Genomic DNA, 9,916 nt, shown 5'->3' on the forward strand with positions numbered 1-9,916 from the left:
TCCGCTTCAGCTATGTGTCTGCATCAGGTCAGTAACTAGTTGGCATGTCTGTTTTTTTCTATGTGGAGTAGTGGATCAAATGAACAAAGTAGACTATACATTAAATCCTGTGCTCACATGAATAGCCTTTATATGGTTCTGTTATGTTTGTTTTTGTTCATTCGGAGAATAGACATATGATCTTCTTTCCTCACCCGAATTGCTCAACAACTTGTAACATTCTAAATCAACATTTGGAGGTGATAAATACTATATTAAGGCAATTATAGGCTACAGCATTTTATGCGTGTAACATTACTTCGAGCCTGTCAATCAACATTAGCGCGCCACCCACAGGATAACGCAAGGACATCTCTGCCAAAATTTTGTCCGCATCTGTTCAGAGATTAGAATATAAAGTTTACAAAATGTTTTTCATATATTAGTGCTAATATCTATCTATATCTATCTATCTATCTATCTATATACTATATACACTACTGTAAAAGTTTGGGATCAGAACGATTTTTAATGTTTATTAAAGGAGTTTCTTATGCTCATCAAATCTGCATTAATTAGATCAAAAATACAGGAAAAAAGGGAATATTGTGAAATTGTATTATGATGTAAAATAACGTTTTTCTATTTGAATATACATTAAAATCGAATTTATTCCTGTGATGCTATCACGGACACTACATCCATGTTTTTATACAGTCTATGGTTCAGAGATTAGAATATAAAGCTTACAAAATGTTTTTAATATATTAGTGCTACGACCCAGAATCTGCCCCACCTAAATTTACGGACAGGACCGCAGAATTTACGGTCTGTTTTCAGCATTGATAAAAAAAAATGTTTCTCAAGCAGCAAATCAGCATCTTAGAGTGATTTCTGAAGGATCATGTGATGCTGAAGACTGCGTGACGGCTGCTGAAAATTCAAGTTTGCAATCACAGGAATAAATTACATTTTAAAATAAAGCCTATTAAAATGGAAAACAGGTTTGCACTAATATTTCACTATATTAGTGTTTTAATGTATTTTCGATCAAATAAATGCAGCCTTAGCGAGCATAAGAGGCTTATTTGAAAGCGTTTTTAAAAATCTCCCCGACCACAAAATTTTAAAATGGTAATGTACAAAAGAAGACCAATCACAATTCATTATGCAAATATTATTCTGACATCATTGTACTGAGTAGATTTTTCTTTTCTACTGCACTTGCCGGCATTGACCTAGTCTAACTCTTGAACGTCCCGCTCTCTCTGACTTTCTCTGGCTCTATTATTACAAAGCAATGTGTTAATTCAAAAACAGGGCATTAGGGACCCATCAGTCCGTGTCTATGAGTGCCTGTGTGCCAACGTGATGTAAGAGGTCAAATTTCAGAGCCTTATTGAACAGCACTCTGGAGGAAAAGGCACAAACTGGAAAATGATTGGGAAGCTGGATGAAGATGAATGATTAGAAGCGCGTGAAACAGATGGAAGGAGACGATGCAGAGAAATAGAGAGAGATTGAAATGGCACTCGGGTGAAAAACGGGTTTATAGAGGTTTGAAAGTTTAATTTGAATGCCTGTCATGTCCTTTTCCCTGAATGTCATCTCTCCCGTCATTCTCAAGTGTTCTAGTTTCTCTACTTCCTATGAAAAAAGGAATATATTTATTGTGCTTTTGTGTGCGTTTCATCATGGGTCTTTGTGTCTTATAATAAGGTGGTAACAGATTTAGCCAATCAGCAGACTGTATTATATCTACGACAGCCAGAGCACAGGGGGGACTTGAGTCTGACAGATGGCTGTGTTGTGTGTGTGTGTGTGCATGCATGTTCACACTTTGCATGTGTCGCGGGATGAATGTCGCAGCTTTATCTGTGTATGCGAGCATATTTTTATTTGTTTGTATTTACACATGCGTATGTGTTTACACTGTATCTTTCTGTCTTAAGTATACAGCGGATGTGAGTGTAAGTGTGTGCATGTCTTGTGTGTGTGTGTGTTGGCTCAAGATTCAGAAATGCCAGGAGGCCCGAGTGTAAAGGCTATATCACAGTGTGTTTTTCAGAGCTGCCGTTGACCACCCTGCACTCCACACATCCCAGCAGGTCAGTGCCTCTGCCCTCTGCACACACCAGCCAGCAACAGACCCCTCGATGGCAAATATACGATGCAATGAAGTCTGAAAATGAAGTCACTCTGGACTACAACACAGCTGTGACCATTTGTGAGTCATAGAGTAAAAGGCCGTTTTCACAAGATGCGTTCGTTGTGTAATCGTTTATCTATGTAAGCATGCACTAGATGGACTTCTTGGAATGTTGACATTTATTTAGTTCAAGATGCCATGTTAAGTTTTCAAGTTTTATACAATATGTGGATTTGTTCAAAATAGCTTCACAGTAATAAACAGGAAAATAACAGAATCAGTGATGTAAACTTCTTCAAATATAAGATCGAAATTGAAATTCTGCTGCAGAGAATCTCTGAATCTCTTTGATTCAGTTAACTGTGTAACTGTGTATCTATAAACAGCTCTACAGAAGGCATATGTTGTTATTCAGCTCACTTTAGTAACAGTGTTGTTGCAAAGTTCATCAATTATAAAACAAATGTAATTCAGCTATAAAGCAGCGCTACCAAAGAATAGTGTCATTATTCAGCTCAATTTAGTTCAAATTTTGTTGCCATCCAAAGGTGTCAGTGCAGTCAAACTGATAATATTACTGAATATCACGTTTTTTGAAACCCCAACTAAGCTAGCCAATGGGGACAGTGGCAAGGAACCCAAACTCCATCAGGTGACAAACCAGTTAATCTTTTGAAAATGTGGTTCAACTCTTTATATAAAGCCTGTTTTGTAGTGTTAACAATAATTATACATTTTACCTGTGTAAAGGCCAACAACATCAACACGGATGTTCAGACTGACAGACTGAAAGAAAATGCAATTCGATTTTCTGACAGTTTGCATAACAATATTCATCTTGGTGTGATCAGGCCTTTAAACTGGTCACTATGATGTTAGTGTTTGTGGTTACTTGCCCGTTGTGATTTTAGTATTTTGCTTTGCAGTTGCTAGGATGTTCCAGTTCTAGGTATTTTGAGTGGTTTTATCATGTTGCTATATGGTTGCTAGGGTATGTTGGGTGGTTGCTAGGTCATTGCCATTGCTAGGTTGTTCTGGTCGGTTATTGGCTCAAAAGTGTCCATCCCTGAGTCTCTTGATATCCCCCCTTCAATGTCAATCTGTGGGATTTTATATTTATAGCCAAATATTTATTTCACTACAAAAAGAACACAAAGTGCTGCTCAGGGACATCCAGGAACACTTTTGAGTGATCAGTTTTTTTTTTTTAACTAAAATGAGTCAGACTTCTACTTATCTATGTTTAGGGAACTGCTTCACTGTTGAACTGTTTATTATTATTATTATTATTTATTTATTATTTTATAATGAGGCAGATAAAAGAGGGGAGCTGGAAATTACTGGGGAAAGTAATTGAGTATAAAATTATTATTCTTTTTTTTTTGTACTAAGATTCGTTTCTACGTTTTCAAGAAAATCTGGTACATGAATTATAATCTGCTGCTAGGCGGAGCCTGTGTAAGGCTGGGGAAGGTTTAGCCTTTCCCTGGCCACAGCAAGTTGGGGCAAAAATGCCACTAAATTGGACAAAAATGCCCCTGTACAAACAAATTAAATCTATTACGACTGTTGCTAACAAAATGAAAATTAATAGAAAGTGTCGAGTGCGGCATTAAATTAAGATCTGCTCATGTTGCACTGTATTTTATTTTTGCTGTTTTTACAGTATTGCGCATTATAACCAATCACACACGATTCTGTTGAGTTTAGGAATGCAATGGCCAATCAGAGGCGTTCAGATGAGTAATCGCTGAAACTCATCAGTTTTGAGTGCGTGCGCGTTCGCTGACTGAATTCCGGACGCGCAGATGTACAATGCAAGTAAGAGGTTAATTTCACAGTGTAGACAGCTTAACCCCTTAACTGTCACCCCCCATTTTTTAAAATAGGCATGCAGGTGCACTATCCAAACTTAAATTGTTGTAATTTATGAACACTTTGGAATACAGACATAAGGTTGGTCTCTTTTTAAGTGATTATAACGATAGTTTTTCTTGTTTGAGAGTGCTTAAACTCGCGATAGATCAAAGTAAGTGATAATGTCACTTTCTGTATAATAATTTATTCGCCGTTTGAATAACCTTGGAAAGGAAACTGTTTATAATTACCAGTTTCTAATGTTTTTTATTAAATTGCAATCACGTTAAATACAAATTCAGTCCCATTAAACATATTTTATTAGCCTACATGACACCCATGTCTGGTTCTTGCCTAAAAAGATGGGTTTATGATGTTTGTAGTTAATAGATTTGGCTGCTTTTAGCCTTACCCTGGAGTGGGTCCACGCACCGCCTATGGCTGCTTGTTTGCTGTTATGTGTCAGCCATATTTGTCTTTCACTCAGCATACACATACACACACTCACTCCCGCCAGATGACATTTCCCTTCTACAGATCGGTCTCTGACACACTGACATGGATAACTAATAACGCATAATACCCTGGACGCCAACTCCAAACGTCACTGATCAAATGAGCTGCTAAAGAGTGAAATTAAATTTCCAAACATTAGGAGAAATTAAATCATCAACAGTTGGCATTAATTTGTGCGTTATCCAATCTGTCATTTGTTTAATAAGGGCATGTGGATTACCATTTTCTATTTTGTTTGTTTTTTAAAAGAGAATTTGTTATCAATATTATTGTACATATTTTAAGAAAATAATATTGTATCATGGTAAGTAAATATATATATATTTATTATTATTATTATTTTTACAAATGTTTGTTACTTGCTCTAAATATCTTTGCTATTTGTGTTGATGTGTTTGTATCCATTGGAATTCAAGCCAAGTGAATTAATGATTAAATAATTTAATTATTAGATTAGGTTTAAATGTAGAAAGTATATTGCAGACAAAAAAGCATATGAGATAGGGATATACACATATCCCATGTAGGCATGTACACAGGGACAGAAATTAAAATTTCTATTAAGGGGCAATATTTACTCTCAGAAATTGATTTCCGGGGGCATTTTTCACCTTCTCAAAGTTCTGCACTTTGGTAAAAAACACCGTTATAATCACTGAAGCTGTCTACACTGCAAAATCAATCTCTTACTTACTCTTTTTTGCCCTTTGTGGTTCATTGTGATGGGAGAATTCACATATGCATATTCATAATTCAGTCATAAAAAACTTGTTCTCTGCAATGACAAATCAAAACACTTCTGATTGTGTATGATTAATTGTAATGTTCAAAGCGGCAACCAATGCATAAAAAGCTACTATAAATGTAATGCCGGATTCATTTCACATATCACTTGAATAACGACAGCCTTAATTGTACCCCACTGTATGTGAGGCATCTTTTGGCAGAGTGATTAACCGGAATTGACAAGAGTCACACTCGCAGAACATCCTCAGAGACTGAGAGTTGACAGATCAGACGTGGCTGTCATCCCACTGTCCTCACTTACTGCTTTTGTGTATGTACGTATACATCAGAGACAAGATAAGATCAAGCTATTGTGTGTTTTTCTTTTTGAAGTGATTGTAGTGTGGACTACATTACGAATGGATCTAGGTTATGCACAGACTCAATGCAGATGTTGGCTATGATGATTCAGGTAGAGCTTTTGTTGGCTGTGTAGATGACAAAACATGTTTGTCTGTATGCACACAGCAGCTGACTGTGTGTGTGTGGAGGGTCATATTCATATCACATGCAAATTCTTGCAGAGTGAAGTCACTGCGTAATCCATTTGTCTCTCTCTCTGTTTTATTGCATCCTCACATCTATTAATCTTATTTATATTCTCCTGTTGTTTTATCTGAATATATTTATGATTTTAATGTTAATAAATATCATATTAATTTAATTTTTATTCCCCTGAAGTCCATATAAAATATTAGTCAATTTATTTTCTGACTCATTTTTAGTCTTCAACATACATTATTTTAAAATAACAACAATAATAGTAATATTTTGTTGCATACATTTTTTATTTTTAAAAATTTTTTTTTATTTACAAAATGATAAATGTTATGCACATTTTGATTATTGTGTGCGTGTGTACAAATGTCCCCACAAGGATAGTAAAACCTGAAATTTTTGACATTGTGGGTGTTACGGAGTGAACAGACTGAGAGACGTATGGATCCATTTGCAGGCATTTAATTAAACAAAGGCTTGGTCATAACAGCAGACCGATATGAGCAGGACAAGACAAGAGAATGTTCCAAAGACGGGCGATAGTCAGCACAGCGGCGAACAGTATCCAGAGGGCTAGGCAAGAGAATGATCCAAACGCTGGCTAGAGTCCAGGCGAGGGGCAAACAATATCCAGAACGGCAAGACAAGAGGGTAATCCAAATACGGGCGTTGATCGAGACACAGGAAGGCAAAACAATGACAGAACTAGGCTAGACTAGGAAACAGGTAATGAAGAGACAGGCTCCGTAAAGTAGATATCAACAAACAGAGATATGTGCTAACAATACTCTGCGATCGGAGCAGGAACTGAGTGGGTTTTATATAGTGTGTGTGATTGGTCTCAGGTGAGCGTGTGATTAGTGAAATGGATGATGGGAAATGTAGTCCGGGATGACATGCAACAGTTTGTGTAGTGTGAAAGTCAATGTAACACAAGGGTGACCTCTGGTGGCAATCGGACAGAAGTCCATGGACAGGATTCGTGACATAGGGGACCGGCCTGCAGTCCCCAGAGAGGAATTTTTTTTTAATTAAAAATAGTAAATAATGTTTATCTGAAAGTGTAACAATGCAAACAGGTTTTCTGTAAGGGGTAGGTTTAGGGTTAGGGGAAAAAATACCGTTTGGTCAGTATAAAAGTAATAGAAGTCTATGGAAAGTCCCCACAATTCACAGAAACACACACACACATATACATGTGTGTGTGTGTATATGTGTGTGTGTGGGCATATATATGTATCAACACATACAGTATACACAATAACATATTTATATAAATTATTTACTTCTATACTACTCTATACAAAAGTTTGGAATAATTAAAAGTTTTTGAAAGAAGACTCTTATGCTCATCCAGCCTGCATTTATTTGATCAGAAATACAGTAAAAACAGTCAAATTGTGCAGTTCATTGTACAGGTCATTCAATTTATAATAACTGTTTGGTATTTTAATTTATTTTAAAATGTAACTTATTTCAGCAGCCATTACTCCAGTCTTCTTCAGTATCACATTTATTTACTATTTAAATGTGTAAGATTGACCATTGCTGTAAAATTCGATATTTGTGATTAGTGTATCGTTCGTCAGACATGTATGGAAGTAATAAAGAAGCTGTTTTTTTTCCCTTTTGTTTCAATAAGTTTTCTTCTTGGAATTTCAAAAACACACACATGGACACACACACACACCAAAAAAGCAAATTAGATTAGATTGCTATGGTTCCTTGAAGTAACAAATGAAACATCAAGGCATGTGCAAAGCCGAAAGATGCAGGCCAGAGTGCATACTGATGGCAGTTTCTCTCCAGCTGCTGACACACTGACTGTAGCTTTGAGTGACAGTTATGCAGCGATGACTCTGTACCTCTGAGTGCACTTTTTTCCCCTCCTTTTTTCATCTGTTATTATTTACTTGTTTACTTTCAGAGAAAAGTTGCCCCTCGGGCAACAAAGCGTCTCCATCAGCAGCTATGAAAAACATATGAGCCTTCAGATACACACACGCACACACACGCTCATACCCACACAGCAAGTGTAAAAGAGATAATCGCATCAATCTCCTTACATTTCCTCTCTGCAAAAGTCGATCCAACATCAATGATTCAATTAGAGAGAGAGGGAGTAGATAAGATGCTAAAAGTAATATGATGTAGGCTATACCTATAGCAGCAGGTTGTAGGCTCGAGAGTGTGGTTGTTGCCTAGAAGCACCCTTAACCGGCCTAGAGCGCTCGAAAGCGAGGTTTCGGCACAAGCGTCCCAGCATGATTGACACACTTGGAATGGATTAACGAACAGCAGTTAATCCATTTTGTAATCTTGTTTATAAAGAAGGGATGACTGCAGCGCGCTGAGCTGTAAACCAGAGGGAGACATTTTCAGGTCAGCGTCTTCTGCTGATAAGTGACTCTTTCTGTGTTCAATGTTCACGCCTGCAGTGCCGCTTTACCCAGAATCCTCAGCATGTAGGGACCAGCTGAATGGGAAGCTCTGGAGCTCATCCAGGTTTTAATATCCTGTCTCTGATTTTCTGTTTTATATTCCTTCATTTTTTTTATTTCCATTAAATTCCAGTAAATTTCATTTTTATAGTGCCATCTCCTCCTTGTGTATGATTTATTTACTTCTCATACCCTAAAAGATGGATAATTGTTCAATCAATCAAGTAAATTTCAATAAATCTGCAGTGTGCTAATAAAGACACTCCCTGCAACTGAATATTCATACTTCTGCACTATATAGTATGCAAAACGTAGTCAAATGAGTAGGATGTCTGAATATGCAGCATTCTTGATACAATATAAGCACAAACAAACAAACAAATATACATGCATATGCATGCATACATACATACATGCATCAATCAATCAATCTAGCTAAAAAAAATCAAGGCATGTTTTCCACACAGTTTTTCATTAAATGAACCAGTGTTGTTATTGTTAACTAAAACTACTGCAAATTGTTTTTGTTAAATGGAATAAACAGAAAAAATATAAATATTAGATGAAAACTTTTATATAGTATGTATGTATGTGTGTATGTATGTATTAAAACTAATATAAACTAATATACAACTAATAAAAATGACTAAAGCACATATTACTAATTACTAAAAGAAACTATATGTATGTGTATATAATATATGGTCTGTCTGAATACATGGTCTGTCTGAATACATGGATTCTGATTGGCTGGCAGGTATGCATTAAAACCGTTTAATGCACAGGTAGTTCCAAGTCAGTTTAATCACCATTCCATATTAATGCGCTGCTTTAATTGATGCACACAAACAACACGCTTCCTCGCGATATTTATTAATAAAACAGCCTAGATACTAGATCGCTACATTATATTCCTCAACAACGAGGTGGTAAAATCTCTGTTTTTGAAGTAATTAATTGTTTGTAGAGAGATGTGCAGACGCAGGTAACACACACAACTGTCATCTCTCTCTCTCTCGATCGATAATTATTTTAAATAAATGCTATAATTCATTCAAATAAATGTGATCTTACCGCATTATTTCATCTCTGTGTCTGATTTGAAGTGGGCAGAATGCTAGCGCTAACGAACTGTAACTGACGAAAATAACTGTCATACCCTTCCAGCCAAATATTGTGCTGCAAAGAGCAATACTAGTTTTAACTTGTCTATAACTTGGCAAATGACCATGGAATAAGTGGGATAATCAACGGCTTGCCGTGCATTAAAGGATTTTAAATGCACTTCGCAGAGGGTGGTTCTTGGCCTCTACTTTGTGCATTTAAAATCCTTTAATGCACGGCAAACCATTGATTATCCCTTACATATATATATATATATTGGTAGTATAGCAGTTGTGCTCAGAAGTATTCATACCCTTGGTAAATATGATCAAAGAAGGCTGTGAAAATTAATCTGTATCATCAATCCTTTAGATATTTTATTTTAAAAATTTACTAAAATCTAACCTTTCATTGGAGAATAATAATTTAAAATGGGAGAGAAATCTCATTATGAAATAAATGTTTTTCTCTAATACACATTGGTCACATTGGTCCATACCCTTTTATCCAATACTTTTTGCAACCTCCTTTTGCCAAGAGAACAGCTCTTGAGTCTCTTGAGTCATGCCTGAAGAGTTTAGAGAAC

The 9,916-nt window shown here is 36.2% G+C and overlaps 1 protein-coding gene across 9 annotated transcripts in view; it reads left to right on the forward strand.

The window, feature by feature from the left end:
* Positions 1 to 9,916, forward strand: part of LOC107691417 (disks large-associated protein 1-like) — a 141,686-nt gene that overhangs the window by 15,122 nt on the left and 116,648 nt on the right. Inside the window, exon 1 of one of the 9 annotated variants that reach the window (XM_016489997.1) lies at positions 2,052 to 2,087. The exons of the other annotated variants lie outside the window; for them this stretch is intronic. The gene's annotated coding sequence lies outside the window, so the exon portion shown is untranslated. Of the gene's footprint in view, positions 1 to 2,051; positions 2,088 to 9,916 lie in introns of those variants that run through there. 9 annotated transcript variants of the gene reach the window in all.

Source organism: Sinocyclocheilus anshuiensis, unplaced genomic scaffold (assembly GCF_001515605.1).
Source record: "Sinocyclocheilus anshuiensis isolate Anshui unplaced genomic scaffold, SAMN03320099.WGS_v1.1 scaffold106, whole genome shotgun sequence".
NCBI classification, from domain to species: Eukaryota; Metazoa; Chordata; class Actinopteri; order Cypriniformes; family Cyprinidae; genus Sinocyclocheilus; species Sinocyclocheilus anshuiensis.